The sequence below is a fragment of the Diabrotica undecimpunctata genome, chromosome 5 (assembly GCF_040954645.1).
Source record: "Diabrotica undecimpunctata isolate CICGRU chromosome 5, icDiaUnde3, whole genome shotgun sequence".
NCBI lineage: Eukaryota > Metazoa > Arthropoda > Insecta > Coleoptera > Chrysomelidae > Diabrotica > Diabrotica undecimpunctata.
In genome coordinates, this window is record NC_092807.1 from 95337165 (window position 1) to 95360599 (window position 23435).

The 23435-nt window shown below is 32.8% G+C and overlaps 1 protein-coding gene across 6 annotated transcripts in view; it reads left to right on the forward strand.

Annotated features, from left to right (window-relative positions):
• Positions 1-23435, forward strand: part of LOC140441504 (protein phosphatase 1 regulatory subunit 14B) — a 153599-nt gene that overhangs the window by 33952 nt on the left and 96212 nt on the right. The gene's annotated exons all lie outside the window — the stretch shown is intronic.

Below are 23435 nucleotides of genomic sequence, written 5' to 3' on the forward strand. Positions count from 1 at the left end.
CACTCTTCTTTTATATTTTCCAAATTTATTTATTTTTTATTCAATACCTTCTTTTCGTCACTTCTTATTCGGTCTCTCAGCGTGTTTCTGTAATTCTTCTAAGTATTCTCATTTCTGCGTGGTCTTTCAAACAATTTAATATTGATTCGCCTTTTTTGCCTTAGTTAGTTCATCTTAGTTCAAATGCCAATAAAACTGCTTCAATAGCATGGAAAGAAATCTTCAATAGCATGGTTTATTTCATCAATATGTTTTTGAATTGTGTTGTTGCTCAAACGAACTCGTTTGAGTGTATCATGTACCGGCTGGTGTAGTTACAGCTTTGAAAAATCAGTTTTTCTCCAATATTATTCGAGGTTTTCCTGATTTTGCTATGTGTAGTGGAGTGTAGTGTTATAAGATGTCAACAAACCAGCATTTTGCTGATTATTTCTTCGGAATTGGAACAAATATCGACTGTAGCCAGTCACCCGAGAATGTTCCGCAATTATGTTGTTAAAAAGTACAATTCGATCATTAAGAAATTGTTTGTCTGATTTACATAGAATCTTTAGTACTTTGCAGTGTACCTTGTCTGGACCCGCTGCCTTGTTGTTTTTTAGTGCTGCAATGGCATCTTGGACCATCATCTGGACTTGTCCGTATGTTTCGGCTTGTATAGTCGAAAATGCTTGTCAACTATAATAAGTACAAAGTGCATCTCTTCCACGTTTAAAACTGCTTTTTTAGTCTCAGTACTTCTGTCGCATCTAAATACAGAATAGTCAGTCAGTCATATTTCAGTATCGAAAATATTATTGCACATCCAGGTTTTTGAAATCATGATAATATCATAACTTTCCAAACTTTATGGAATGAAAAAGATAGTTAATAAAACATTTATGATTGGTGAAATTTTCAGTCATCCTTACTTATTGATATTGTGCTTTTATTAAAAAGCATTAATTTTTGTAAATTATGTGACTCTTCCAATGGTTCTCAGAGACTATCAGGTTCATGATCGTTGAACTATTGCATCTACCATCCGGTTTGTTATAGTTATTTGCATAAACGTTATTACAATTTACAATACAATATTACGATTACTTGGAATAAAATATATCAGAAAATCAACCAGTGTTGCCAAATTATATATTGTTGTTCATGCTATGCTGGATTGATTATATTCATAGTGAATAATCCACTTTTTAAACATTCTCTAAAATATGAAACCGCGTTTGAAAAATACTTATATGATAAGTTAAGAAATGGATATCAAGTTTCGAGATAAATATTTTATTTCAGGATAATCGCCTATAATTAAAAGAAACAATAATCTTTTAGAGATCATGTTAACTACGTAATTAATCCTCGAAATTGATTCTGATAATTGGCAATGTTCATTGGATTTTGTGAAAATCCTAAAATAGGTCGATTTTTATTTCAAAGTGGTCTTTTAACGATATAGATATCTGACATTTGTCAACCCCCTCCCTTCCACTACCTCAAATCCATAATTTTAAATAAAGAATAGACCATGTGTGTTGTGTGATACATGGCAAATATGCAAATAAAAAAGTATGACATATGCGCATAAATATGCAGTATTTTATGCAAAATATGCATATTGTTATATGCACGAAAGATTTATCACACATAGGAAAAGTCCATTGACGAAAAAGAAGAAGTAGTTCTAGAACATTCAAGATGACATCGAAAACTCTTGAAATGTCATAACAGATGTTTTTGACAGTTATTGGACAGTTGTATTTTTATTTTGGAATGTTGAAGTATATAGTTGTCAGTTAGTTAAAAAGTATTGTAATATTGTTGGTGTTGAATAAAGTTAATTTTCAAGAAGTGTAACAATATTTATCTAGAAAATATGCATGTAATAAAAATATTTACAATATTTTTTTATTTACAAAAATTTGTACTTACAATATTATAAATACATAACATATACAATTATTTTAACATATAAATATTATTTTGAATTGTGGTAACAATAGATTATCAACTGATGCTCAAAATTTTCTAATGAAAACTTATGGTTTCTATCTGAATACATATATTTGTAAACAGAAAAACTTCTTTCAACATCAACTGATCGACGTAACTGGGGCATTTTTCAAATTTAGTATAATAGATGGTTCTAAATTAAGTGGTTCGGAAAATGTCCCAGCTAGTACTTGAACCACTTCAGAAAGAACCTGGTATACTTTTTCCAATGTCAATTTGCCAAGCGTCGGCTTTTAAGATTCTTTGATGTCAATGCCGACCATTGGCGTGGAAATTAAGAAAAGGGATCAGTTTATCAAACGCATATTTCAAGAAAAATTATATAATTTTTATTAATTTTTACATAATTATATTCAGGAAAATTTCTCAATTTTTGGGCAGAAATTGTTTAAACAATTTTTTAAACAAATTCAAAATATCACCTTTTGTGCTCCAAGAAATATTTTTTAGGTTTTTGGGTGACTCTAAATAAGATCTATGTCATTTTTCTCAAAAGTTAATAGTTTTGGAGATATAGGCGATTTAAAATCCGAAAAATACGATACCTAATATGCATTTTCGAGGCTTGAAAAATATGTAAATGAGTATTTTTGAGATTCAAGAGTATCTAAACTAAAGTCTCAACATTGATTTTGGTGAGAAATCGGGGCAATATTTTCCGTAGCAGAAAAAGGTGATCTTTTGAATTTGAATTGTTTCCGGCATAAATGTCCGGCACCCTTCAACCTTCGATTTGTTTAAACGGGGCATTTTTGAATAGGACTCTTCAAAGGTCTATTTATAATGTTATAAATAGACACATATAACTATCAAATAATTAATACAACACATAATGTAATTTCAAAAATTTTTTCAACTATAACACACCTTACAGTAAATATTAATCAAATAAACAACTACTACGTCAACACCATGGAACTAATCATCTTCACAAAAGTCAATTAATAACATTCGATATTTGATAGTTCTAGTACTTAACCTTAATGACATTTACCGAACTAAACGTTGTGTCTGTTTTATTTTTAATTTGAATTGTATTTGTTTCCTATATTTTAATTTGTAATCAACATCAACTACATTCAACATTATTCCAACAAAAAAATTTTTACTTGATGGTATTAAAATAAATCGCACTGCCATTAACCTCAATTAAGTAAGTATATAAACAACAAACTATTATTAAATTATATTTTACCATGTTTTAAATAATTGTAGCTCTCATCTGATGATGCCAATGAAAATTGGCGAAATATAATGAATTGTTAAACAGAGTACACTTGGCTTTTAATCAGCTGTATACCCAATTAACCTCAACCCCTTTTATATATATATATATATATATATATATATATATATATATATATATTTAGATAAGATTTAATTTTCTTTTTTTAAACTTTATAGATTTCTTCTTAGAGTCTAAAGTCTAGAATAAAGTTATATGTACCAAAACAACTTCTTATTTATTTAAAAGTGCATATGAAAATTGTATAATTTGTATGTTAAATTTGTATGAAAATCTGTAATTTCATGGATTTCATTATATGGATTTAAGACACTTTGGAAATAAGATCTTCAATTGTAGTCAGGATTCTAAAACGGACAGTTGGCTGTCCCGAGATGCATCAATTGTAGATTTATGATCGAGATTACAAATAATACTGAAAAACTAAAATTGCGAATTTTGTCATGAAATTTGGTATGTGCGGTTACAATAAGTGGAACAACTTTTCCAAATAAGTTTTTCCGATTTCTCTAACGCGAAGCAAAATATCGAAAATTTACCCTGTTTGTGGATTCGCAGTAAGCCGCGTTTAAAATTAAAATTTCAGATCACTATCTTAAAAAAATGTGCACTATCAACATGTATGACTGTGCAAAATTTTAAATCTGTATGTATTTTGATAGCTGATATATAGAGGTGTTTTCATCTTAAATGTGACACACTGTATAATAATGAATACTAGTGTTCAAGATGCATCGCGATAGCTGTAAAGAAATTAATTAGAAGGACTAAAAAGGATCGTCAGAGTCTTCTGAAGTCGAATCGTTCCCAGGTTGGATAACTATTGGTGCTATTGCCGGTAAAACAGGATATTCGTTTTCTATTTTTAAAACATGAGCTTCGCAATTTTTCCACACATCGCTATTAATGCCACTAATTACTTCTCGAATATTCTCAATGGCCACTGCGCTTAATGTTAGTGACTGATTATATGTTCGCAATCGTTTTTTACGGTACCCCAAACCATTCCAATTGGATTAAAAATGCAATAGTATGGGGGTAATCGCAAAAGAGTATGGCCGTGCCTGCTGCAAATGGTGTCAATAACGTATTCGTTTTTAAAATTCCGACTTTTGATCATTCTAATTAATTCTTTCTTTACTGGAATCTTTTTAGGAACAGTGATGTTTTTAAGTTGCATAAATTTTAAAATTTCGTCCTTTTTCGTGTTATTATTAGGTATTTTATTTAATATGCGGGAATGATACGACGCATTATCCATAACAATCACTGAATTCGGCGGAATATTGGGCAAGAGTTGTTCAACAAACCACTTTTCAAATAAATCGGCTGTCATATCTTCGTGATAATCGGCAGAAGACTTTGTTATATTTTTGGCCGACAATAGCAATGCATTAAATACAAAACCATCTTTGCTTCCGGCATGAAGAATAATAACACGTTTTCCTCGTGAACACGGTGTATTTAACGCACACTTGTTTGTGTTGTCAACCCAGCCGTACTTGACAACATCATGCGTATCGAACCAGGTTTCGTCTAAATAGATTATGTTTCTGTTTGAATTACGATACTGTTTTATTTTACTCAAATATTCTCGTCGAAGTTCAACAATACGCCGAGATTCCATTATTACCATTCGATTATCTAATTTCTTATATTTAAATCCACAACTTATCAAAATCTCGCGCAGTGTTTCCAAAGATGTATAATTATATTCAGGGAAATCTCTCAATTTTTCACGAATCAGTTCTAAAGTAGGCACTCTATTTTCTTTGTAAAAATTGTAAACTGTTCGTTGAATAACGTCTTTTGCAGCAGTGTCAATCCTACCCAATTTTTTATTTGGTCGCTTTCGTTTTAAGGAATGATCTGTAACAGTGCCTAATTTAATAATTGTATATATCGTCTTATACCCGATTTTTGTTAATATATGAATTCTCGAAACAATTGCATTATCAGCCATCCCAATATTTTCTTTTTTCAAACACTCATACATATTTAAAATTATTCTTTGGGATTGTACGTGCAAATCTTTATTTTTTAATTCCGGGCTGTCATTAAAATAATTGTCATTATTTATTGATAACACAGAAGTTGATGCATCTTGATCATTCGTTTCAAACGGTCTCCAAAATGCCATTCTAGAAAAATATAATATTACTTATAATTATATCTTATACCTTATAAACCTCCGCCTGTGTTATCTGGTTGCAAAAAGGAATATTTTAGAGTGTCACATATCCAGACACACAGGTGTTGATTACGATTTATCGCTTTGCGCTGCGCTGTTGTCATAATGCATGAGTTTAAAATTACTGAATGTAACTTTAATATAACATATTAATATATCTGCAATTTTTCATGTTTCCAGGTAAGGTATAAAATCAATGAAATTTGGAAAAAAATAATACAATTCTTGTAACCGTTTTTGAGAACTTGGATTCTTAAAAGATGTCTGATTTCTTAAAAGTCGATCATTATGTCTATAAGAGTATTACCGCTAAATTCACCAACATGGCAACGTCAAGATATATCGAAGGTCCAAATTCTCTCCAGACTACAATGTTGCCGATATTCGAAAATTACTTAGAGCATAAGTAATATATAAACGTTCACGGTTGCTTTAATTCATTAGTGAAGAGTCCATGGAAATATTAGTACCTAGTTAATTAATTTATAGATATATTTTTTGGGAATATGTTCATATCATTTTTTAAGAGTGTCGTTCGTTGACTAGCAATTAAATAATAACGAATAGAGAATAGAGAATATTTTTTAAATATAACCTTAGGAATTTTAGGAAATATGTCTGACAACCTTGATTTGAAAGGCGGTCTCTTTAATACCAGAATGTGACATGTTTATGTTGGAAAATTATTAGTGGATGTACTATAACCACTATTTTTTTCCATGATTACTTTAAATTTTTGAAAAATATCCTTTTGAATAGTACCTTTAACGTTTTGACACAATGACTCAAATTATTTTATTAAAACTGTACTCTCTAACAATGATAATTTGGAGGATTCTAATTGAGTTATACGAGTAGTTTTCTGGACAAAACTATAATTTGATTTTATAAATGACAGTTGCTGTTGGAGGATGTTATTTTAGAAGGCTTACTTAGCCTCCAATAAAAATTGGCAACTACCATCCGTTAAAAGGTTAATTATTTTTTTTAATCAACAAAATGATCAGCATAGAAATTAGCTGCTTCCAACCATGTTCCCCAAGGTGTTAAAATGGGTTGCGATGGCAGTGGAACGGCAGGAAGCATATCTCTGTAGCATCGTATTCTTACAGGTGATTTCAGGAATACCTTTTTGATGCTGGCTATTAAACTGTTAACTGGTGGAAATTTTTTTCTTACTTCCTCCTCAACTCTGTTTATTCCATGCGCTAAACAAGTGACATATATTAAGTTTGGATAAAATATTTTTAAATTTTGTCCTGCTTTCACCATATATGGTGCGGCATCAGATAAAATAAGCAATAATTTATCATTAGGCACAGCAGCAGGAAGAAAAAATTTTGCTAATGCTTCTTGTAGAAACCGTGATATTGTTAGAGCGTTGGTTTTTTCCACTTGCTTACAGGAAATTAAATACGATTTTGGAAAGGTTTCATCGCTAAGTACACCAATCAATAAGTGCACAATGTATCTTCCTTCTATCCCATTATTCTCTAGCGCAAAAGATAAGAGCACAAGCATGTCAAAAATTAGTCTCTAAAAGCAAATCCGCTAGAAGCAGAAACTTACGCTACATTGGTTAAGATTTAGTTTAAATAATTTTTTCAAACAAATTTCAAAAATTAACTTTTTCACCCGTGACAAAGTTGTTTGAGTAATTCTGAACAAACAAATTCCTTAGTAACTTTTCTCAAAGTTGATCGTTATAAAATGTTATAAAAAGTTATAAAACGTTTGAAATTTTGTAAAACGCGAAATCGGCCATTTTCAAAGCTCTGAAACTAAAATTTGTGAAATTCGATAGGTAAAGGCCTAAATTTTATGAGGATATAGTTTTTATTTTTAAAAAACCGCTATTTATTATCAAAAAACATGAGTAAAGTTAACTGTCTATCCGCAGCGCTCAGAACAACGTTACTATTAATCATCTTTATTTTACATAAATGATATATACATAAATGATATATAAATGATATCTCTATTTTTCCGGGGGTGAGTTTTGCACTAGAAGATGATGGGCTAGTTTTTGGGAATTGGTCAATGTACCAATCAACAGCAATTAATTAGCAATAAAATATGCCGCCAATATGTGCCCTGTAGCCTTTTTCGTTGCCAAGATATAGCTATGGCTACTTAGTTTTACCATAAAGTTATCATATGGTTTCTCGGAAACGTTTGCAGCAAAAAATTGTTTCTCTCCGTTATAAATTAGCAATAAATTATAGTGTTGGTCTGAATTCGGCCTTATAAAATGGATATGCTAACTTTACTGACATTTCCTAGGCAATGGATTGAACGAGGATGTTTGATTCAGTGGTCAGCAAGTTCCACCGATTCAACTCCCCTGGACTTATTCCTATGGTGTTAGTTATAAAACAAGATTTATGATACCATTCCAGCCTCATTGGAAGAACTAAAGCGCCGAATAGAGCATGAATGTAGTAGTATTGAATGTTTGTTTCCATAAATTTTCAGTCGAGATTCGATTTTAATGAAGATTTTATTGATGAAAATTTGTAGTTGGTGTACTATTGGTGCTGATATGTTACACGTTTCACAGCCATATAGTAATACAGCTTTTACATTTGTATTGAAGGTTTTCAATTTCGTTTTAGTTGGATAAATCCTGGATTTCCATGTTATTAAGCCAATTCTAGGCATTAAGAGCCTTATTATTTCTTTCCTGTACAACACGCTCTGTACCATAGTTACATTCAATTATGCTGTCCAGGCATATAAATTCCACTACTCTCTTAATTTCCTGTTTGTTGATCACAATAGGTTGGTTTTTTCTAGTACCAAATGGCATTTTGTGGTTTTGTTGATGTTTATTTCTAAACCAACCTTCTTTGATTCTTCTTGTAATTTGTTTACTTGGAGTTGCATGTCCTGTTTTGTGTGTGCGAGACATATATTAATTATCAGCTTAGTCTAGATCTTCCAGTATGTCTGTTTATCGCTAGTAAATTCCTCTGTTAGTGTTTACCTTTGTGAGTACGAAGTCCAGTACAATGTTATATAGTATATCAGGATAAAACACACCATTGTTTTACTTCGCTTAGCACAGCTATTGTGCAGTGCTGTCCATATGGTCGTATGCCTGAGAGTGTCGAAAGCTCTTTTGAAATACATAAAGCATATGGAGAGAGGAGAGTTTAATTCCTGCGACTTTTCTACGATTCCTTTAAGTGTGTTAATTTGGTCTATGCATGATAGGTTTGGTCTGAAGCTGGCTTGTTCCTCTTATAACATTGATTTCGCACTATCTGTCAATCGGTTGTTTATCATTATTGCTGTTAAGTTATTTAGGGTATTTGGAAGTGTGGTTCCTTTCACCTTTTTTACGTAAGTTTATTATAAGTCTCGTTTTCCACTCTTTTGGGGAACTTTTCCTTTCTCCAGGCCCTTTGCAAGAGTATGTATGCGTGGAAAGATAATGGTACGGAATCAAGTCCATTTGCCACAGAAAGTTGTATATAAAACTTTTCTTATAATATAAATACATAGTTGTGGGTTATGCTGCTTTAAATTTCTATTTTTACTTCTTTAATAAAATTTATTAGAAGTTCTAAGCCGTTTCTATTGGCAATTAACAAAATGTGTGACAGATTTAATGGAAGAAAATATTTCATTTTAATGAGTTTACGAATTAAATCATCGGATTTTTTTAAATGTTTTTTGCAACCGAAGAATATATGGTTTAGATCTCCGTAGGAGTTCTGATCACAACTACAGGCTGATGACTGTATAATGCCCAGCTGTCAGTGGAATAGTTGAAAATATATTGGGGTGGAGATGGTAGGGTTGGATGTATTTTAAAATACGTATTTTGTGAGTTTTCTACAACGTTTTCCCTCTGTCGTTCCCAATTTAGCATTATTTTATTTTTTATCAAATTAGAGACGTCTGGTATTGTACAAATATTACAATGAACTCCGTTTTGTACTGCCTTCTTGGCCAAACAGCTTTTTCATTACCTAGTATACCTATATATGCCCTTTGACCCATACAAATGTTATATTTAAATCTGCTATCAATTTTGTTAAATTGCATAATATAGGACATTTCATTCTTTCAAATTTTATGCTTTTTATTTACTCCAAGGCTGACTTAGAATCAGTTAGTATTACCCCCTCTCGTAAATTATTTGATATTAACCATGTAATGCCCTTCAAAATTGCTATAAGTTCAGCCGTATTTATGCTACATATTGATGGTAATTTATACATAAATGATTGTTTTGTATTTTGAATAAAAACTCCACAACCAACTCCGTGTTTTGTTTTGGATCCATCTGTATATATAAATATCTTATTGACTAATTCACCCAATATAGATTTTAAAAGGGTATGGTTCTTTGCAAGAGTAGTTTGATTAGGTCTGTCGTGGTGCTAGGGTAGCCTTTTAACAACTCTGGTGAAATATTGAATTGAATTATGAATTTATGTATTTAAAACGAATTATTTACGTTTCATTTAATAAAGTTTCCCATTCATTTTGTAAATTTCGTTTTAATGAAGATTTGACGTGAAGGAAAAATTTGAAGTTGACGCTATCAAAATATAGGCTTGACATTTAGATTTTTAATAAGTGTAACACTTTCAATAAACTGATACGTTTTTACAAGAATAAAGTTAATATGGGAAAAATGAATGCCTGAACTCTCCAGCAAAATACCTGTCTAAAATGTGCCACACATGATATATTCCCCATATAAAATTACAGGTACTGTGGGACTCTTTTGACTGCTCAACCCTGTATATATATAACTATTATAGAAGTATATCAGGTTCAATCTTATCATTAAAGTTAAGTCGATTACAATTATTAATAATTTATTTAAATCTACCATCTACCGCCTACCAGTAAAATTACCAACCACATTACTTACGCAGCCAATTATATATGTTATTAAGTTATCTGCCATTAACAATTTGTTTTCGAAAGGAGAAGGAAACGATTACCCGTTTATTAAAAGAAAAGACGAGAGCCAGTCTCCCGTGTCGCGTAACCCCACAATAAAAACGCAAAATACACCGTCGTCGTATATATTACATTATAATCTGCAAAAGAACTGCAGTCGGTAAATATAGATAGCGTGTATTTAGTGAATATCTAACCATTGTGCATTGTTTGAAAACATAAGAAAGAAGGAAAGTTTTGCAGCGGTGTTTGTATGAGAAATTTACAGCCAGTGAACAATTAACTTTATCTATGGAATTACTTAAAACTAATAGTTTGATTAATTAGTATTTTATGCTTTAACAAAAACTATAAACCATCAAATACATGTGGTAATAGATAGCGTTACATTATGGTTGAAATCTTCAACGACATTTTAATTATAATTTTTTAAATTTAGATAAAGAAACTTAAATGAAAAGGCTTACTTACAATAAATTTATTCTACCACGAACGACCCGTTTCGCATACTACAATTTTCTTTGCATCATCATGTCCCCGGTACAGCAAATTAAATGGTTAAGATACAAATTACCAGTATCAGGGTGCTGTCAGATACAAAATATATAAGAATTATGTCAATATTATGTGTTCAGGTTTAATGGTATACCATTTTAAATTAAATAAGTTTTACTTACATGCCGATACAAGGAATATTCTTAAATGTACGTGAAACCATACGGACGGCGCTTTCAGTACTACTATTAGTTTGGAGTACCGATAATCTATACGACCTTCCTCCAACGCTCTTATTACGCTGTTAATTTCTATCGTTGAATGCTTTGCCAAAGTCTACGAAAACCAAGACCAATAGTCTGCTGTATTCGATGGATTTTCTATAATCCCTTTTATGCAGTGCAGGTGGCCGTTAGTGCCAAAGTTTTTCCTAAAACCTGCTTGTTCCCTAGGTTAGTAAAAATCTAATTTTGTTTCCAGTCTATTTGTTATTATTCTTGTGAATAACTTATAGAGGAAGTTTAACAGGCTTATGCGTTTAACCGGTCCATAACTTCTGCTAATTTCGTATAAAATTCTTACACAGTAGTTTTGTTCAACGACGTAGATCTACTTGTTGCTTCAGGTTTTCTATATTTCGTTTAATAAAAGCAGACATCCAATCTTTACCTACCATTTTGTTGGTATACCATGTTTTCGGTACACTTCTTCAGGTGCCCTGTCCGCTACGAAAGTTGTCTATTAACAAGACAATTCTGCTGGCTATGGCCTGCTGTCTATTTTTCCCTGGATAATCAATTGAAGCAGATCGTACTTATCGTGTCTCCATATGTGGCCTAGATATTCAACTTTTCTTTGTTTATTTGTACTCAGAATTTCTTTCTCTTTTTGCTTATGACACTCATGAATTGTTCGACCGATGTGATCCCGAGCCACTTCCGCAGATTTTGAAGGCTGTTTTTTTCCTGTCTGGCTATGACCTGCTGTCTATTTTTCCCTGTATAATCAATTGAAGCAGACCGTACTTATCGTGTCTCCATGTGTGGCCTCGATGTTCAAGTTTTCTTTGTTTATTTGTACTCAGAATTTCTTTCTCATTTTGCTTATGACACTTCTGAATTGTACGATGTGATCCCGAACTACTTCTGCAGATTTTGAAGGCTGATCTTCTCCTGTCTGGCTATTACCCGATGTCTATTTTTCCCTGGATAATCAATTGAAGTAGACCGTACTTGTACCGTACTACCGTACTTGTCGTGTCTCTATGTGTGGCCTAGATATTCAAGTTTTCTTTGTTTATTTGTATTCAGAATTTCTTTCTCTTTTCCAATTCTGTGGATTACCTATGCTGGTGACATGTTCGGTCCATAATATACAAAGAATGCATCGGTACATCCACATTTTGACCTATGACGTAGAAAATTTGAAGTTTAAGCAAGTATCTTCTGATACTTGCCTCTTATTCTTTATTAAATATCATTGACAGGATCATTCTTCATTCATTTAATAAATCTTGACAATGCAGTTTTACTTAGTTCAAAATCACGAAATACTTGACTCAATGATTTATTTTGAATGATAACTAAATTTGCTGCACGTTACATTAACTATGGATGTACAGCTGGTTCCTATAAAAACTGATACGACTCTTAACAGGTTGACTGCCGATCTATATTTTAAGATCACGGCTGACGCCAAACATTTTATTTGCTATATTTACAATTTCTTTTGGAAAATGTAAAATAAAAAGTAGGTCATAAAAGATTAAGAGTTGATTTTTTGTACAAAACGTAAGAAAAAAACTCACTCCAATCGGAGTGGTCGGCGTCGCGTATGAAAATCTTTATTAGGTGCCGAATACTCCGATCGGAATGTACATGTATATTGTGTTAAAAACTTAACAAAAGACATGTTGCATTTCAAAAACAAATTTAATATAAATTTTTGTACAGTTCTGTGATATTCATAAAAACATTGGAGACAAAAAGCAGGTTTTCCAGGACATATTTTACATTCATGAACTGTTTGCTTCCAGATTTTCCTCAATCTGCATGCTTTGCATTCTTTCCTTTTCACCCTTTTGGATTCTTTAGTTCCCTTTGTTCTTTTTGTCGTTTCTTCTATTTTATTAATAGTTGAGTTTCCTAAACACAAGTTGCTTTAGCTTACCCGTATTACACCATTGTTTAATATTAGAACCTGGTACTTCTTGATTAGTAATATTATTAGAAATATTGCTATTTTCCTTTTCAGTCTCGGAGCTTGAACTGGACTCACCGTCATCTATATTAGGATTAAATTCATCGCTACTGTCGTCATTTTCCAAATACCGTAATAATTCTTCTTCGCCTAACTTTTGTTTTTTGTTAATGTTTCTTTTGTAAATATTAATTCTTTTATTATTAACACCAGAAGGTCCAGCTTTACTGTTCATGTTTAACCTCCAATTATCATCAAACCACAGACGAAACAGCGAAACCAACAAATGCACATGTAAAAACAAAGGCTTATCTCGGACGCCTGGGACTGGAATGCGGCTATAAACCAACGCCAATGAAATAATAAAGTGTACTGTCAAGAGATACCATGTGACCATACCATTCACTCCGATCGGAGTGGCCGGCGTCATCGAAGCTGGCCGATGCACTCCGATCGGAGTGATGGCAATCAACCTGTTAAAGCGTATTTTGTAGTAAATTGAGCAGTGTATTTTTAAGGATAAATACTTATTATTTGCATACTGTCTCTATCACTGCCAAATCTTAAAATTTGTCAGATAACTTATTCTCTTTAACCTCAAAAAATGGCTCCACATGCTAGCAAAGAACTAAAAGCAAGAATTGTAAGGAATTTAGAAGATGGTAGGTTACTATCTGCCGTAGCGAACCATTTTAACGTAAGCAGAACAACAGTTTTTAATATTAATAAAAGATGGAGAGAACAAGAAACTCTCGAAAGAAAGCAAGATTCTGGAAGACGACAACTTGGCGCAGAATTAAAGCATCGAGTCTTAGGTACCGAACTGCAGCAAAAAACATGCTCTTACACCACAACAGAAGCAATCAAGACTATTTGCCTTAAACCATCAGCTACAAAATCAAGATTTTTTAGACAGGGTAATATTTACAGATAAAAAAATTTTTCAATCTTCTAAAAGGGCAAAATTGGGGTGTGTAGACCAGATAATAATATATTTAATCCTCTATATGTTGATAGATATCGAGCAGCTGGTCATTTTGGCACTAATGTATGAGGATGAATTTCATCTAGAGGAATGGGAATGGTATGGCGTATTGATGGCAGGTTTGATGGGCAGACATCTGAATATTCTAGAAAATATCATGTTTCCCAGTGTAGAACAGTTGTATCCAGAAAATAATTTTATCCTCCAAGATCATTGTCCTGTTCACACTGCAAATATAATAAACCAGTGGCTCCAGAACAACAACATCGAAACCTTACCATGGCCCAGCTACAGTCCAGATTTAAACCCAATCGAGAATGTGCGGGGGATTATTATAAAACGGTTGTATTGGCGTAATTTTATACCTCAAAATGTTGAAGAGCTGTGACACGGTATACAACAGGTTTGGGAAGAGCTCTCTGAAGAAGATTCTTTTCGCGCAGATGGACCAAAACTACAATATGTTATCAATGCTGATGGAGATATTACAAAATATTAATTTTATTTTTTCATACCTAAATTTAGTATAGTTTTGATCTTCATTAAAACTTAGAGACGCTTTGATATGTCTCGTGTTAGTGATATTGCTCGACTACCATACCTTATTGTCTCTCGCGCCTCTTTTCCTTCGCGCGCATAGTTATAAAGAAGGATAGTTTGTTAGATACTTATGATGGATCTTTATACCCGCGGACCTCTAAGCCCCGCTCTACCCTACATTTTTTCTATCCAGCGTTTCTTGCTATCTATCCCTATTTTAATCTCTTGGTGTTTACTTTCTTGTATCTGCACCAAGATTTCAATGAGATTCTTTGTTCTTGTTGTATAATAAACTATTCTTACCTAAAGTCATACAAAAACCATACAAACCATGCTATTTTAAGTCTTTTTACACTAAACGGTATGAATTGTGTGTGACAAAATGTTCTCAGTCGAAGGTCATTACTTTGAAGGTTTTCGTAGTCGCTGAACACGAATATTATGACGGCGATGATCCTCGAGCTACCTCGTGCCCAGGGTGACAGCGATGATCCTCCAGCTGCCTAGAGCCCAGTTGGTCCTCGTCTCCTGCACTTTTATACTGAGGCGAGCGTCACAGAACTACTCTCGATTAATTTGTTTCTAGTCAACAAAATATAGATATTAAATAAGAAGTAAAAAATTTAAAAGAATATCTGTCACTAAAAGATTCGATTCGTAACGATTGTCAATATTTAATAAAAGTCAGCAATGTTATCCGATTAATAACCCAATTTGAGACCAACGCCGTAGTAATATCGTGTCCAACAACCCCAAAAAATCCACGAGTATTCACTTTTGACTGATTTCAAATAAAAATATCATAAAACTCCAGGAGTAGAGGTCCACCCTCTACCAGGTAGCTCTAGAACCATCGCCTTCATAATATTCGTATTCAACGACCTCCAAAACCTCCAAATAATGACTTTCGACGTATTTCGAACGAAAATAACATAAAATTCTAGGAGACCATGTTCATCATTGTTACCAAGATGGACTCCGTCTCCTCCTTCTTAACTTACCTAAAACCTAGTACAGGTAGCTCGAGAATTATTCGTATTTAGTAACGTCGAAACCCCCCAAGTAATGACTGTCGACTGATTTAGGATGAAATCAACATACTATGGGCCTAGGTAGCTCGAGGACTATAGTCGCTATAATATGCATATTCAACAACCTCGAGTTGAAAATTTTTCATTTTGTATGTATTTTGGAAATGCATTTTCCTTATGCACAAAATGCAATTTTCATTTTACTACCATTAATTTTGTTCACAAACTTTCCTGACACTTCCCCAAATCGAATGCAAAAAGTTACACAGCGATTCATCTTGATGCGGAAAATTGGTAGGTTTAATGCTTCATTTCCTCGCCTATTAAGAGATAGTTTGGTTTTAATGTGTGGTTTATTTCTAAGAGACACTTTTCAGAAGAACGGAGGTCAACAGTTACAATTTCAGATTAGAGAGAGTAACATTTTTACAGAAATACGCACAAATTCGCTTTCGAGCCATTAAAATTATTTTGTAAAACATTGTACGCACTGAATATATCGAACAATTAAAAAATACCGGTACAGAAATCTAGAACGTGAATCATAACATCATATCCTGTAACTGACGTATTTATAAATGTTGAGTATTTTCGTTTCTTCAAGTAAATACACACAATTGAAGGTTAGTGTTTATTCCTAGAATGTTATATTAGTATTCTAGCAGGAACTCCTGATGGGATGGTCTGTTTCTTAACTTAACAAACTATAGTACAGTCATTTTGAAGTAGTTTTTTGTTGTCTTAAACAGTTACTTCCGTTTTTCTAGATTTTAGACATGTTGTAAAAGCATATAGCCCCATTACGCAGTCTCGAAATTTCTGCCGTAATAGTATACAGCTTTTCTTGGTCCTTGGTTTATTCTCTCTAGTCTGCTATCTCCATTTTCCGTCATCCATCCCGACTGTGTTTACCCATTTCTATCTTGGTCGTCCTCTTCTTTTCTCTCATATTTCTCCCTACTGTAATATTCTAAGTTCTTTCGGGGCTCCTATATTATCTCCATTTAATCTTGGTTAATTTAGATTTCGAAAGATTTTTCACTCTTAGATTCCATCTTTCTTGCCTCCTTCTGATTTATGGTCGATATTCCTCATGCACATGTTGATCAAATTATTGTTTAAAATTTCGAATTTTCATTGCCCTAGGAACATTTTTTCTTTAATAGCTTGTTTAATGGTCCCTTGCGTCTGCTACACTTCATTAGCCCTTTCCATGCTTCTCTCTCTTCGCCTGGTGTACTTATTGCCGTTCTTCTACATTTTTCTCGTTGGTGCGCGACCTTGATCGTCTCCCTTATCATTTGTAGAAGTCACTCTCTTTTTTTCTTTTGTCTTCGTATCCATTTTATTCCCATTAGTTGAAATGAAATGCTGTTGAGTACAGTAGGACATCCATGCACTGCCAAAGCTACAATCTTCAAGAATTCGCTAGCTCTCTTAGGATTTTGACTTAGAACTAATTGAAGATGGTTCAGTTATGCATTTTGGGTTTGTGTGTGACTGCGTATCTATATCTTTAAATGTTTATAAATGTTATAAATTTGTTTAAAATTTGATAACTTTAGATAATTAGTCTTGTTAGAGACTTTAGAAGTCTCTTGTTAGAAATTTGGATGTGAAAGGTTGCATTCGACATTTTTTTAAATCTTGCACAACGAAAACTAGACCATATTTGCCAATTTTTTACTCATAAAAAAGCACTGTAGCTATCTAACGTACTTTATGGAATTAAAATCGGATTATTTGGGCGGCTTCAGGAATTTTTTAAAATTTGGTCTATAAAACGATTTGGGGGAAAAGTAAAAAAATACTGTCTTGGAGACAGCAGACCAAAGTATACAGAAAGAAAACCGTAAACATAGAAAACCGTGGATGACAAACGAAATATTACAAATTATGGAGAGGAGACGGATAGTAAAAAACAAAAACCTAAGAAGATACAAAAGAACTCAACAGGGAAATTGAGAAAAAAATTATTGTAGCTAAGGAAGAGTGGATGGAAGAAAAATGTAAAAAGGTAGAAGATTTGCAAATTAAGCATAAAGATAGAGAACTACACAGAAAGGTTAAAGAAGTAGCTGAAATATGGAAACCCAAACACTTATCGATTGTAACAAACAAGAAAAACCAAATGGAATTAGACCCTTAAAAACAGAAAGAAATATGGGAGCAATATGTTAAAGATTTGTTTGGTGATCAGAGAACAGAAGGGCCCCGCCCAAATAGATACAGATGAAAAATTAAAGATTCTCACCGAAGAATTTTTGCAGGCAATAAAAGACGCAAAGAATAACAAGGCACCCGGCCACTCGTACTATTGTAATAAAATATTAAAACCAATAAACGATAACTTGTTGAGCACTGATGATTGAAACAACAGAGCAGTAAAATGTTATTCATAAAGGTAGTATAAAATATATCGCCGTTTATCTGGTCCGCTAGTAATAAAGTTACCAACATTTAATTACAAAGCACTCTTCTTAGGTGAAAAATACTTTAATGTTTGTATACCTTCAGGTCGTCTTTATGTTGACCGAGCCAGGTAATCCCACGTCACCTAAAAATAGAGTTGAAAGTGCGTGTATTCATTCATATTTTTAAATTGTTGGCAACCTTTTGGTTAAATTTCCAATGGGAATTTCCTAATGAGTAACCTTGGTGATTTATTTAGTAAATATTAATATCTGTTTGATTGTTTGCGTGCAGAAAATGTATTGAATCCGTTTCTATAATCGGTTTTATAAACAGCAGCATCAACTATAAAAAAAATTCAATAAATGGCCGTGAGACAGTCTACAGAGTAGAAGAAAACTTTCATATGCAGGAATAAAAATGGTCAAAACAGATCAAAAAGGAAATAGCTGAAAATTTTCGTCACGAATCGCAATTTCTGAAATCTTCCGTAATCGAAATAAAAGACGGTAAAAACGGTAATTTCAATACCTTAAGATTCGCTGAGAAATATTCCCAAGGTTCTTTCGTTTCCTGGTTAGTTACTGTAGTTTTGTGTAAGTGTCTAGCTTTTTAATTCGTTTTTTTGTTCCGTTGATTATTTTCTTTAGTTTACTAGTTTTTAGTATAATTTGTACCGCACGGCAGTCAATTATTGATATGCATAATTAGTCGTACGAAGTTCGTACAACAGACACTTTGTGCTTATGTCTTTGGTCCTTCGAGAAGGTTACTGCTGTTGTTTTTAGTGGGTTTAGATATTTTTTCAGTAAGATTTCAGCGTATTGAAGCGAAACTTCTATACATACGTTGTATTACTTTTTCTCAATAGTAAAATGCTGAAGCGTGCGTCACGGAAGAAGCGCCACGAGTAGCGTCACGAAATAACGGTCCTTACAGAGATAAACTACTCTGCATCTATTCGTTTCTAGTTATATATTTGTTCCAAGCAGGTTTAAATTAAAAACTGCATAAAAATAAAAAAATAGAGACATTAAATGAAAAGTAAAAAATTAGACGGTTATATACATGGACATCTCCACAACATTCCGAAGAAAAATAGTGAGAAATCAAATAGACTACATTATGATAGCAAGGAGGTATCGTAATGCTGTTAAATGTACTAAGACGTACCCAGGAGCTGATATAGGCTCAGATCATAATCCGGTAGTTACTGTGATAGAGGGGAGACCAAAAAAGATTAGAAGACCACACAGAAAGGCACTAGATTTAAATAAACTTAGAAACAAAAATATACGACAAGAAACAGGAGAAGAAATAAATGAAAACCTCCGTTCAGTGCAGCAACAAATTAACGATACAAATAACATTAACCAAAAATTAAAGTACATAAATACAGCTATACAAACAGCAGGAAAGAAACATCTTACAAAAACAACAACAAAGAATAAGGGGTGGATGACACAAGATATACTAGACTTGATGGAACAAAGAAGAAAGATGAAGAATTACCTAGACAAATATAAAGAAATAAACAAACACATAAAAAAGAGAATAAAAGAAGCCAAAGAGGCGTGGATTAAAGAACAGTGTGAAGAAATGGAAACCTATGAGAAAAAGTACGATGCGTTCAATATGCACAAAAAAGTAAAAGAGATAACAGAAAGCATAAAGAAATGCCAAATAGGAAAACTTAAAGACAAAGATGGAAATCTTGTAGATCTAGAGAATAAAATAAAAAGATTGACAGAATACCTGAATGAATTATTTGAAGACGATAGAAACAACATAACTCAGATAATCAATACAACTGGGCCAGACATATTGAAAGAAGAAGTAGAATACGCAATAAGAAACGCTAAAAATGGAAAAGCAAATGGACCTGATGAAATTCCTACAGAACTGTTGAAGCTTTTGAATGATAAATCCGTAACCATAATATTACATATATTCAATACAATATACAGTACTGGTATAATACCTCAAGAATGGTTGCTGTCTACGTTTGTCACCATACCGAAGAAAACTAAGGCAATGCAATGTTCAGATCATCGAACAATCTCCTTGATGAGTCATCTGCTTAAAATATTTCTTAGAGTCATCCACAACCGAATCTATCAAAAGTTAGATATCGATATTAACGATAGACAGATGGGATTCAGAAAAGGATTAGGTACAAGAGAAGCGTTTTTTGCCTTAAACGTCCTAACACAGAGATGTCTAAATGTTAACCGAGAGGTACAATCAGCGAGCTAATATAAAAATAGAAGACCAAACATAGGACGAAATAGAAATACGTAGAGGAGTACGACAGGGTTGTATATTGTCACCGCTCTTGTTTAAAATCTACAGCGAACACATATGCCAAGAAGCTCTCTCACATGCAAACGAAGGGATAATAGTCAATGGAGAAGTTATCAATCACATTCGATATGCTGACGATACTGTGACAATGGCAAGAACAGCGGAAGATCTACAACATCTAGTTGAAAGTATGAATGAGATATGTAATAACTACGGCATAAGGATGAACGTCAAAAAAATATATATATCCTTCAGTAAGAATCCAATACATCAATACAATACATCAATACAATATAAGACACCAGTATCGCAATAAACGGTACCCAACTCGAAAAAGTAAGCGAATACAAATACTTGGGAACCCTCATCAATGAAACAGGTGATCAAAATCACGAGATAAAAAGACGTATTAAAATTGCTAGGTCTACCTTTATAAGAATGAAAAAATTATTTTGTAATTGTAATATTAGTATTCAGCTACGAACTAGAATGTGAAAATGCTATGTATTCAGTACTTTGCTTTACGGTGTTGAGGCATGGACTCTTAAACAGAGGAATGTTAAAAATCTTGAAAGCTTTGAGATGTGGTGCTACTGCAGTATACTAAAAATAAGTTGGGTGGATAACATTACAAATGAAGAGGTAATACGCAGAATAAATAACGATCCAGAAGTTATACTGAATATAAAAAAGAGAAAACTTGAATACTTAGGCCACCTGATGAGAGGACAAAAGTACACATTCCTACAAAATATAATGCAAGGAAAAATCCAAGGACGCAGAAATCCAGGCCGTAGAAGAATGTCCTGGATGAGAAATTTAAGAGAGTGGTTTGGCTGTACCACTAACGAATTATTCAAAACAGCAGTAAATAAAATTAGAATCGCCCTAATGATATCCAATCTCCGATAGGAGAAGCACTCAAAGTAGAAGAAGAAAAAATTAAAATAATATCTGTCAATAAAGATATAGCGAAACAAACAGTAAAATAACAGATCGATACTAGAATTCGATTCGAAACGATTGTCGAACGGTCAAAATTTAAAAGTCATAAATGTTATCCAATCAATAACAATATTAAATCATGTGTTAAAATTTTTATGACACTTCTCGTTTTAAAATAATTTCATATAAATACAATACCGATTTTTACAATTATTAGTAAAACATATTAAGTTGAATTTTAATATCTATACTTTGGAAGAGATTTCTAAAGCATCACCTATTAAATATAGCATTTTAGAAATAGCGGTCACAGTAAACATTTGGAAGAGTTCATTTACGTTACGAGGGGAGTCGATGTACAACCTGTAAATATCAGTTTTATTGAAATCTATAAAATTAATAAATAATACAATTATTTTATTTAATTTTAAAAATGCAGAAAAGATAGTATGAGGCTTTGCGCTAGTCTACAGTACCACCTACTGTACCACTTTTTTTCTACTAACAATGAAACAATTACCTCAAAATATTAGATCGCTCTAATTTGCTAAATATTTCTTTCGGTATTAACTTTACTTCCCTTACAATGGTGCTTTTTAATATGGTATTAAACAGTATAATTAGAAAGTCAACCAATAATAATTAAGTCCAATAATACACGTTTGTTATGGAATCTGTGGAAAATACCTGTAGGGTCAGACTAAGACTGAGATGAAAGCATTGTGAAGATGAGATTACGAGAAAGATTTTCGTGGCAAATTGGTAGTGGACAGGTACGAATTGCGTAACTAACTAGAGAAATTCTCTAAGCTCAACTAGGACTATAGTACCACTAATGACGATCTTTTTCTTCTTTCTTGGCTCTACAACTTTAAATGAGTCTTGGCCGTGTTACTAAGGAAAAGAGGACGCTCCTGAAAATCCTGGAGGAACGAAGTAGACGACGGCATGAGTAAGAGAGGCCTAAACGATGGAGAATGGGACAACAGAGAGAGATGGAAACGGTTGAACGAGAGAAGGCAGTGAATACTGTAGAATCCCTTAATATATAATATCTTTATTCGATCTCAACAGCTGTCTTGTCCATCTTATTCGATTTGCTTTGAACGTACCATGTTTTTGTCTCCATAGAGTGCTTGGAGTCATCTCGTCTCTACAAGGCTCAAAGGTCGTCCAGAGGATCTTTCGTTTTAAGACTAATAATTTTCTTTATGACTAATAATGATGATGATGCTATTTCTGTTACTGACTTGGCTTTATTTCTTCGATAAACGAAGGTATTTTAAAAGTTTCTATGAAAATTGTCAGTAAAATACAAGTCGTTTCTTCTTACACAACATAATGGTTAAAATATTCACTGTTAATTTCTACATCTGAACATAATTGAAAAGTAAACACTCGCAAGTGAAACCCGAAGATAAACCAAGGAGAGTTATTGTATTCATTTCATTATTCTTACGAATAAAAGTAATTCATATGTTAATTTGATAGCGAGGGAAATAAAAATTTTAATAGTTAAACTCGCCTCTGGGAGCTTTATAAATCTGCTACGTAATGTTTTGAAATGCTAATGCTAATGCTTGACTTAACACAGTCGTCGCCGAAGGATACTAAGCGCTTCTGGGTTTAGAAAATAAATATGTATATGTAAATCTTCGAGTATATTCTTGGTTAACAATCTCATATGGGTTTTCCGTTTGGCCAAAATTGTATTGAGAGAAATAATACTGTTAAACTTTATATTCAATATATCTAATAGAATTTTGTAGCTTTAAACTATATATGTAATCATTATCAGTAAGGATTTAGGAAATAGCTGGAAAGTTCCGAAAACGCAATAGCGGAAAAATAACAGATGATGAAGGCAATCTTGCCATAACAAAAGACGATAAAAAGAAACTATGGGAAGAATACTTAGAGAAACTTTTTCATGACTTTAGTGTTGCAGTTTCGCAACTATATATAAACATTTATATAATATTAACAGACTTTGTGGTAGTTTTGATTCTCCCCGTATATCAAGATTCAATGTTCAAGGGTGCATCTGTGTAAAAACTACTAATTTACAAGACGAGCCATGTGCAAAATGACACAGATGTGTATTTGAGATAAGCGACGCATCTACAAAGTCAGAGTCGAGTTTTATCTCTCAAACCACACACA